Source organism: Sinohyriopsis cumingii, chromosome 19 (genome assembly GCF_028554795.1).
Source record: "Sinohyriopsis cumingii isolate HCF-2022 chromosome 19, ASM2855479v2, whole genome shotgun sequence".
Taxonomy (NCBI): Eukaryota; Metazoa; Mollusca; class Bivalvia; order Unionida; family Unionidae; genus Sinohyriopsis; species Sinohyriopsis cumingii.
Window position 1 is genome coordinate 8,833,953 of NC_142979.1, and position 10,367 is coordinate 8,844,319.

Consider the following 10,367-nt stretch of genomic DNA (forward strand, 5'->3'; position numbering starts at 1 on the left):
GGCAATTATCATGTTAAAGGGATATCAAAGACCCAAAGCCTCCCAAATGGCACGATCTAAGTGTTCGTCGATGACTTTGAAAGTGAAGAAAGAGGGAGTAGAGACAGCAGAAGTAGCCATAGTAGTTTCTCGTGCTCATTTAAAGGGAAACTTTCATGCTTCATTTGGTGGCAAGAACTGTTCGTGAAGAGTCCACAAAGAATCGGCTGGTAAAGGAAATCCTAGAAAGCAAGTCACTAACACAAACACCACACTTTGACCCCAATCTAATGGAGACAGTCCTCGCAATAAGTGTTGGTAATCCTCCACCGTCTGAATACTCATTGATTTTCTTCCACCGAGTCTGTTGTATCACTTCTGATAAAGGCCGTGGCATGGTAGACTGTTTTTATACGTCTTTTTGTCTGAGGCAGTAAGTGTACTTTCAGTGTACTTTCAGTACAGTACTTCAGCGGTGAATCTAAATGATTTAGTCACTAACTTGCACGTCACAAGGCACCGTTCAGAACGGGGTTTGAATACCTGTCTAGGTGTTGTCCAACGTTTGGCTCCTAGCCAAGCTGGTTTCTTAAACGACATGGTTTGGCACTTCAATGACTAGGTCTCACTAAAGGTAAGTAGTGACAATCCGGCGCACTGGTGCATCGTCACACCGCAACTGAAGCACTTGACTTTATCCACTTCGCCTAAGTAGAAAACTAATTCTGGCTAATTCTCCTGGGGCAGATCCTCCTATATATTTATGCCATCTTCCCTGGAACGTTTGGAATCGACTTTCAAGGTTGTAGTATTCAGGCAAACACACAGGAAACGAATATTCGTCTTTGACAGGTTTATTTCGATGCGGATAGGGTGAAATCCGCAGGAGTTTGTTCAGTTTTGGATGACATCCGTAGGGTGGTTGCAGCATGGTCTCGCGTGGAGAATGACGTCCACCATGAAAACCAGTATAGAGTCAACGATAGCGAGTGGCATGCTTTCGCATCCATTAGGGTTGATACGCACAGCATCACTTTCCATGGTAGGTATGGTAATAGTAGTAGTAGCAGTTATAGCAAAGTTCATATGAGGCTTTACTGCATCGCTAAGGTCACAGCGTACGGCATCGCGTTCATCACAAGGCACAGCATCGCACTCCTCTTGAGAATCACCGAACTTGAATGATGTCTGTTTAAAAGTATTCATCTTTCTCGCTTGGTCTTGGTAGTTACAATGAACTGTCTTGGACGTTGTCCCTTTTTATATGCTGACCAATATCAAATTGTCCGTACGGCACAGTGAAGTGATTGGGAAGCCGCACTCGCTTCTGGTACACGATTTGATACATTTTTTCCAAAGGCAGACTGACGATTTGGTGAGTTGGTAAACGTACAGTCTTGTTTGTATGTGGACACTTTAAAGTTTCCATCCTCTCCAGAGTGCAAAACTTTTTTCAGTACGTCAAAGTTAATCACTCGACTGGTGCGATAATTGAGAGTCAGTCCTTACACCTTACACTCAGTTTGCACTACTGATTGTTTGTCCAGGTATTTGTAGCCGTGATATTTAGGTCCGCCACTAGCAAAACTTAAACTCGTTTCGTCGGGATGCTCGTCCGTCCAGGCTCCTAAACGGTCTCCTTCGATTTTAGGGTAACTGTGACCCAGGTGATCAATTTAGATGCAACTGTCCGTGTCAAAGTACATGACGCGATCTCCTAACAATTCTAAAACTTCGTACTCTTTTAAGCGAGCATAGGCTGTCATGTAAGTCGCAAGGATGACATTTCCAAATTCGTCGGCTTCTACAAAGTCCAGTTCGTCTTCGTAATCGACCAGGATCAAATCCTCACGAAAGACGTCCACATGTTTCATGTATTTGGTTTTATCGTTAATCATCTGGAAGTCGCGGGAGGTTCTGTCAAATACTCCGTCTTGGGTAAACACGGTCGTCTTGCCATTTTACCCCACAAGCAATTTAACATCACTTTGGCAAACGATCGCCTTCCTTCGTTTTTCTCCACGTGGTCTAAAGTGATGCCTTCCTGCTCCCTGTATTTCTCTTTGAATTTATTTTGGTCTATGGGATTCTGGCACCAGGAAGGATATCCGCTGGCTTGTTGTTTCAGTTTCAAAAAAGCATCCACGTTGTCTGAGAAAATGTCTTTCTTAGTTTGGTTACCTTTGTGGTATTTTTATATCTTGGGAAAGTGGTAAATTTCGTACACTTCTAACAATTGGTATCCCCGGTCCCGAACTTTGAACAATTCCACGCTGACCCATGTTCCCGTCAAGGTGCGTTCTTCCTGGGTGTGCTGACATGGTCGGTCTTGGTTGCACGTTTAGGCACAAGTACGGCACAAAGGAAACATCAGTTTTCATTGGCAATGGTGAGGTAAAATGGGATGGTACAAGTCCGTGGGAAGCAAGAATTTACATTTCATCAAACCTTCGTATTGTCGAATATTGTCCAGGTCAATGTGTTCCGTCAGCAATAGGAGGTGCCCTGCGGGAAAGCGACAATATTTACACACGTATGGATACAGCGAACACATGTCCAAGTATTTGATTTATTCTCCTTTCTCCTAGTTGGTGTGGTAAAGGAAACAGGTGGTCTTCGTTCGTCCTCCATACAAACTGTCCCGTGGGTTTAAAGGGTCCACCAACTTGTAACTTTCCACGACGCGTTTAAACTCGAATAGGTTTTCAAACGGTAATAGTACTCGTGTTCTCAAATTTCCACCCCTTGGTATCATTGATGTTCTAACTTCAACCGACGCTGACAAGTGGCTTCGTACAAATCTTCCATGATCCGTTGTAAAAACTGATTTTTGGTGCCACGTTGGTGGTAGCAAAGAGGACATCAGTGAACTAATCATCCGTTAAACTCGTACACGCTCTGAGGGTTTCTAAGTCTCAGCCATCCATCAAATACGCTCCGATGGTCTTTTCGCCCCCTCCGTTGCGGACTTTTTGGATCCATTTGTCTTCCTTGTCGCACAAGTAATGTAACAAGCGTAGGGCTTTGACCGGGTATTGACGTTTGACAAAGCTGGTGGTTTGAGGGCTGATGACAGCTAGGGTGTTTTCGGGCATGAATCGTTGACGGTACACTAAGGAACACGCTTTGGCAATGGTGCAGACTTCCTTCAAAGGAACGATCCCCTCTGTGCTCCATGAATACATCTCGAAATTTTCCACAGCAACGCCGTAAAATGTCCACGTCAGAACGACAATACTTTAGCATTTCTTCCTGAAAGTCAAAGGGTCCGAGGCGTGAGCCTGTTACCAAGAGCAGAAAGATTCTCGTTGTTCAGAATGCATGTTATCTTAGTCGTAATAGTGAGCCTAATACAAATGGGGTAGAACTGCGTGTTGATTGGCTTCGGTATTGAAAAAGTGCGGAAATAGCCTTTGACCATTTCCGTCATTCCAAACGTTTTAGGCATTCGAATCAAAGGCATGGCCAAGTTACTCAGTAACTCATCGAATCTTTAAACTGTACTTGTCCCACTTGCATGGAAATGATTTTGGCTCCCTTCAAAGTCACTTTAGGACGTTGGGTACTTTGTTCCGTATAATATCTCAAAAGACACTGTCCATCGGATCCCGAGAAATTGTGAGGCTTTACCGTGGCGTGGCCATGACAATCTCGGTAACGTTCAATGTCATCTTGGTTGCACGTCTCGTCGATGGGGTCTAAGATCCATTGGGCGAAATCGGATAGCGTATTGGTTTCCCAAAAGATTTTTTCACGTCCTCCAGGATTATTGCTACAGTGAGGGCAATGACTAAAGATAGACTCTTGGATGCACTTCTCGCATGCTCGGTGATCCACGCAGAAATTAGGAATGTGAATGTCGGTCTTTTGCGTGCGTTCGAAATCGAAAAAGATGAAATACATTTCTTCTGGTCATCTTCCTTTTGATGTTTGGAATGGTATTTTTGAATGTAACATTCGTGTTCCAAGTCCACGATTTGGTGACAAATGTGACATCGTTTCTTTCCTGAACATACGCGAGCCTTGGCTTTATTGCTACGTATGACTTTTCCACAAGTAGGGGACAATTTCAGCAGTTGACAAGCACTTCTCTGCTGTGAACCTTGCGTCTTTAGATGTTGTTGGTAGCAGGCAGGGCTAACAAAAGTACGCTGACAAGCAGGACAATGCAATCGTTCTTGTCCTTCGTCGAGACAGGGTTGAGAGGCCAAACATCCCTCACATTTTGATCGACAATACTTGTGTTGCTCTCGATTTTATAGCCATAGTCACATTTCTCGCAATAATAACCGTATCCCAGGAATGCAGTGATAATGGTAATGGCATCGAAATGTTCATCGTGACGATAGACTTGAATGTATTTTCCGTCTTTGAAATCTTTGCATCGAAACACTCCTTGAGGGTGTACTTTCAAGGTGTAGCGTGGATACAAAGCGTCATGCAATTTTTGCATTTCAGGAATACCGCAGGGTGTGTTTGATTTTTGAATTGTTTGCCAAGCCCTTTTCCATATAACGCGTCGTTCTTGTCGGCATACGTTCGTCCCACCACGATGGCTCGGGCTAAACACATCTTGTCTTGAGGGTTGTGAATTCGAACGACACTTTCGTTTTGGTGCCGTGAAGATCGTCCACCAATAGCACCTTTTTGCATCGTGTCCCTTGGGGAAGAGAAACGTGGGTCATGAACAGTGTGGCTTTGTTGCACGTGTTGAATCTTGTCGATGGCTTTGGAAGGTGACGGTTCTGCCGGGTTGCTAGATTCGATCCAACACGGAGGACTTCATACTGTCGTGATGAAAGGAAAGTCTCAAGCGATCTTCTTTGGCTTCACGTTGTCGCTTCAATGTGGTTAACAAAGAATCCCACACCTCCGTCATGACTCCCTCTGCTTTCTCTAATGGTACGTCGGACTTGAAATCTTTAAACTTTACCGCGTACGTGTATAAGCCGTAGCTCTAAATTTTCTAGAAGAGCGCTTTTCCGTCTCTCAACAGTGGTATTATGTTTTGGTATTATTTTTCAGGGTTTACTAATGGTGGTGAACTGTGGTCGGGTGTAGACTCTCTGTATCTGGAATCTGGCTCACTCATGTCATCTTAAAAATCACTGACATGAATTTGTGTCAAGACTTCAGCTACTGTACGAGGCGATAAACCACGCTTCTGCCTCTTGCTTTCTTATTCCTTCTCCACGACTGAAAAATTCAAATGACTACATTTTAAACGCCATGGGTCCCTTTATATCCATGTCAGACCAGTGTATATAAAGGGTTAGTGTCCTCCCTTCCACTATTCATTTCACTCTCAAGCCGAGCAGAACGATGGAAGAGCCCACATATATCGAACTTCTGATCAGAGCTTTGCAAGGTGTCATACTAAAGTTTTCTTCAGACAAGCCGACTGACTACTCCCATTCATAAAAGTCAAGATACTTGCTATATCTGTAAGAAGAAAGGACATTGGGCTACAGAATGTCAAGACCATGGAAAAAGCAAAACATGTGTCAGAAGAGACAAAAGTCAAGATATCTGCTATCATTGTAAAGAGAAAGGTCATTGGTCTTCAGACTGCCCTAAGAAACAACAGGAGCAAGAGGAAGAGAGGGTTTCTGAACAGAAAGAAGAGCTACCCTCCCCAAAGGAAGAACCTAGACACGTCCAAAAAGAGAAGAATAAAAAAAAGAAAACAAAAAAAAAAACAGGAGAAATTGAGGAAGAAGAGGAGGAAAACCTCTTAATGTCACGAGATTTATATAAAAAAAACAGAGTGAACAAAGACACAGAAGAAGTCTATGAATTTTTTAAAGTGTTGTGTTGTAAATTGGATTGTAAAATTTGTACCTGAATAGATAAGACAGAAAATATAAGTGTCTCTTGGTTTTGATTTTTTAGAATATGGATCTATCATCACGCACTCACTCTCACACACACGTACATCTTGAGTAAAAAAGGGATTTTGAGTTTCAATTGATTTTAGCAAAATGAATGACATCTCGTTTCGAGAGAGGTGTGTGGATCTGAAAAGGACCGTTGGATATTTGTTTTTTATTTAAAAACTCAGGAACGGGACATAATCCGCTTTAGCTGTCTTAAGCGTTTTCCACGGCCAGTGCGTACTTCTGGATTGCTCCAGCCAATGATGATTTCGTAAAAATCACTACGGGTGGTAGAGCATACGTAGTAACAGGGCTGGGTTGTTTGGCTCGGGAAGGTCTTTTTCTCTTGGGTCGTATTGAAGAAGTGTGATAATTTGTTTCAGACTCCTCAACTCTGTCAAAATGTCTAAGAGTACCGTTACCGTTTGACTTTCAATCTCCTCCTTCTCTCTTAGGCTTTGTTTCTTCTCTGCTGCTGATTCTTCATCCTGTCGTTTCCTTTTAGCTTCTTCTTCTCGCTGATGCTGTTGAAGGAGAAAAGCTTGTTCTGCTTCTTTCTGCTGTTGTAAAAATTTCTCCAATTCTTCTTTCTGTCTCTGTTTAAAATCCTCGACGTGTGGTAAAGAAGGAGAAGGTGGCGGTACTGGAACAAATTCTTGAGAAGACGAGAGAAAATCCACTAAATCCTAATTAAAATCAGTCTTCTGGAAGTAGGAGTGTGTTGACTTTGGTAGCCGCTGCTATACCATCGCTTCTCGTCTCCACGGCCGTTGCACCCCATTCAGCCTCTTCTTAGTTTCCGTCATGTTTGAAAACTCTGTCGCATTGATTCACGGCGCACAAACGCTAGCGCACTTATATAGGGAATGTGACGTCACAGACCGCTCTCTTCGGATTGGAAGAGAGACTCCACACTGCGACTGAATTTTGTAACGCGTGTTAGGATTGGTGAACAAACTCAATCGGTTTCTATACGCGCTTCCACTATAAATAACCGCAGTTCATTTCATTCATTTCACCTGTTCTCGTCACAAGATGTGGACAAACATAGAATCATCGTCGATGCTGTTCCATACGGTCTTGCCCATGTATGTAAAATCATCATGGGCAATTATTCGGATCACCGATACGAGCGTTTGGAAAAGAAGAATTTATGTGGAGAGACAATGCTGTTTGAAGCAAATTCTCATCTACGGTCCAGAAGTCAGAAGTTTGAGGAAGAGAAGAAGACCTATGCGTTGCCCTTTATGTTAACGGAATGATGTTAACATAAACCCAAAAGCCCTTTTCAGGGCCACTCATATGCCTCGAAAAGATTTGCTTTCTTACCTAAAATTTTTTCTCAGTCGGTTGTATAGTTGTTTGTGTTTGTGTTTGTATGTTGTATGTGTTATATATGTGTATGTCCCTCCAAAACGTTCTAGGTTTTTACCCCCCGCTTTTTGGTGCCGATTGAGGTCAGCCCCTTGCTACATTGTTACTAATCTTCAGTACTGTCACGTCACCTTACCTGTTCCATTCATATTGTCCCTATGCAACAACCCCACTTTCCCTTGTCCGTTTACAGTCCCAATATTCCCAATGTTAACTTCCCATTGTCAGTAGAGTGTCCCAGGGGTGTCTGTAATGTATTTTCCCATTGTCTGTAGGGTATCTCCCTTCACTACTAATATACCGGATATACATTTTGAATTGATCATCAACCTATTGGAACTGATTATCAAATAAATTTATTTTCAATAGGTGTATTAACATTATTCATGTTCTTTTGAATAATCCCGTCGCTCTCGGTGCCTTTTACTTTGTTTTTATTTTTAATATTTAAATCTCGTAAAATATTCTGTGATCAGGTCAACCACTCAGTGGACGTATTCATTCAAATCAATATAAATTCTCTTCCTGAAGCAAATTTACTGGTATCTAATTCTAAAACGCCCGCACTATCCGTTAGCATTCCAAATTTTGTATAGCTCACTATAATCGAGTGCGTTAATAATAATAATAATAAAAATAATAATAATAATAATAATAAAAATAATCAACGGCACTTTGCAGCATCCGAGACTAACACGTCTACAGATTTCCCAACCCTTAATATCATGTGTGCATCCAGCTTTCGAGTCGGGGAGCCACATGCTGAGTCACCGTGGGCAGCACAACTAGCGTCAGCATCGGACACGATGGGCATCTGAATAATAACAACAACAACAACAATAATAACAATAATAATATAAACAACAACAACAATAATAATAATAATAATAATAATAATTACAACAATAACAACAACAATAATAATAATAATAATAATAATAATAATAACAATAATAATAATAGTAATAATAACAATAACAACAACAGCAAATAAAAAATGACTGACGCAATGCGTTAAACGCCGCCAGAAAAGTAGGACTTATGTGAAGTCATATTAAGCAGGATATTTATGTATTTATCTAAAAATATTTTATTTTTTATTTTTATGAAGAAGATAATTTTAAACAGTATGAAATGAAACGAAATTACCTTTTTTTTAATCAATACTGATTTTGAAACATTGAAATTATAACACGGTGCAGCAGCACATATGCTAAATGTAAATAATATGACACTCTGATGCATATATTGCTTGTAATAAAGGGTCAATTATATTGATTCGGGAGCGGTTTTCTAACCTAGCGTCATCATCGGACACTATGGACAACCGAAGAAAATGATAATAATAAACCTTAATAATAATAATAATAATAATAATAATAATAATAATAATAATAATAATACTAACAACAACAACAACAACAGCAACTAAAAAAGGATAGGCGCAGCGCGTTTTCTCGTCATTTATCTATACATCTTGCAGTACAAATCATTTTCGGAATAAAGCAAAATGTGTCTATGAAAAGAAATATTTGTAAAAAGATAACCTGGTAAGATTTCGGATTTACAACAGAACACTTTTGATGGTGATACAAATACAATTTTTAATAACGAACGAGCAATTAATTATGATTAATATGTGCGTGTATATGATCCAAAATATTGGATCAATTAACATAAAACGCACGGACTTTATAATGAAAATACAAATAAATGACCTTACACAGTACAAGGACAAGGGGTGAATGACTCATAGTGATTTCACAAAGAAAGAAAGACATGTTTTACTCAAATAGTAAAACAAATGTATTTTACTTATATAGTAAAATGTATTCACTCAAATAGTGAAATTATGTAAACAAAAGGGACAGATATACAAATTATCTTTACGCTCCCAAAATCACACTGGGTTTTACAAACCCCAAAAATTAGCCCACGGCTAAAAGATTACATGTATGGAGTTACACACTCCGTCACCAGCACACTCGTCTACCAGTCATACTGGCCAGTCAAGCAGTCAGTATTCTAGGTTGGTCAATGAAGCAATCAGCGCCCACCAATCTCTGTCATCAACGTCCGATCACCTGCTACTCGACCAGCAACACCGTTTATTCAGCTCTACGGCTGCTATGGTTCAGCTTCACAGGTTGCTACGGTCAACTTCTGTGGTTAGCTCTGCAGCTGGCACCACGTCGATTCCGATCACTTCGATAACTCAGATCGCTCCGGTCGCTCGGGTCACTCTGGTCATTCTGTGATCGCTCGGGTCACTCTGGTCAGCTGAAAATATATCTAACACCGTGTACTATGCATGACACGGGCATATACGATAAAACGTAATGACGTTATATACGGTAAGTTATACAGACAACATTATCGGAACAATAATTACAAAACAACAAACAGGTTCAGAAGAAAACATAACCGTGCCCGACAAGAATCCTACGGTACTAAATGTTTCTTAAAAATGCAGCTTTATATTGCTAATATAAATTCCTTGCTAAGTCACAAACCAGAATAGAAAATATTTGCATTAAACTACGTAAACCGAAGCTACATAGCAAACATACAAAAATAAACGTGGTAGTACAATAGTCATAACTTATACACAATAAATTAATAATTCACACACCTCTACAGCTAAAGATGCACAAGTTCTTAAAGTAGACCGCTCACTGACAAGACGTTCCGTAATGTGAAGATTTAATCTTACGGTGAGGCATTTACAGACAGACGAATTCGTCATACATTGTCTGTGCGCTGGAAGCATTCGGCTTTTCCCACTGAAAGCACTTCGCACGTGCGGCATAGGATGAACAGAACTCACTATTTCGAAATATTGTACAACATACACAAGTCGCCCTCGGGTATCGTTGTACTATAAAAAACGAAACCCCAGTACATGCATTTAATAAATAAAAGGATTTATACAATTCTGTGACAATATTATTTAACAAATATTATCTGGCAATGTCCAGAAATGCACATATGATTCCGAGTGCATATCCAAGTATAAAATTATCTTAGCACGTAAAGGTTTCGTGTTGTCAAGTTCACTGCTTCATTAAAAGATATTACTAAATTTGAAAATCTGAACAATAAATTAGCTATCGATATTTATTGATGGGATCACATATT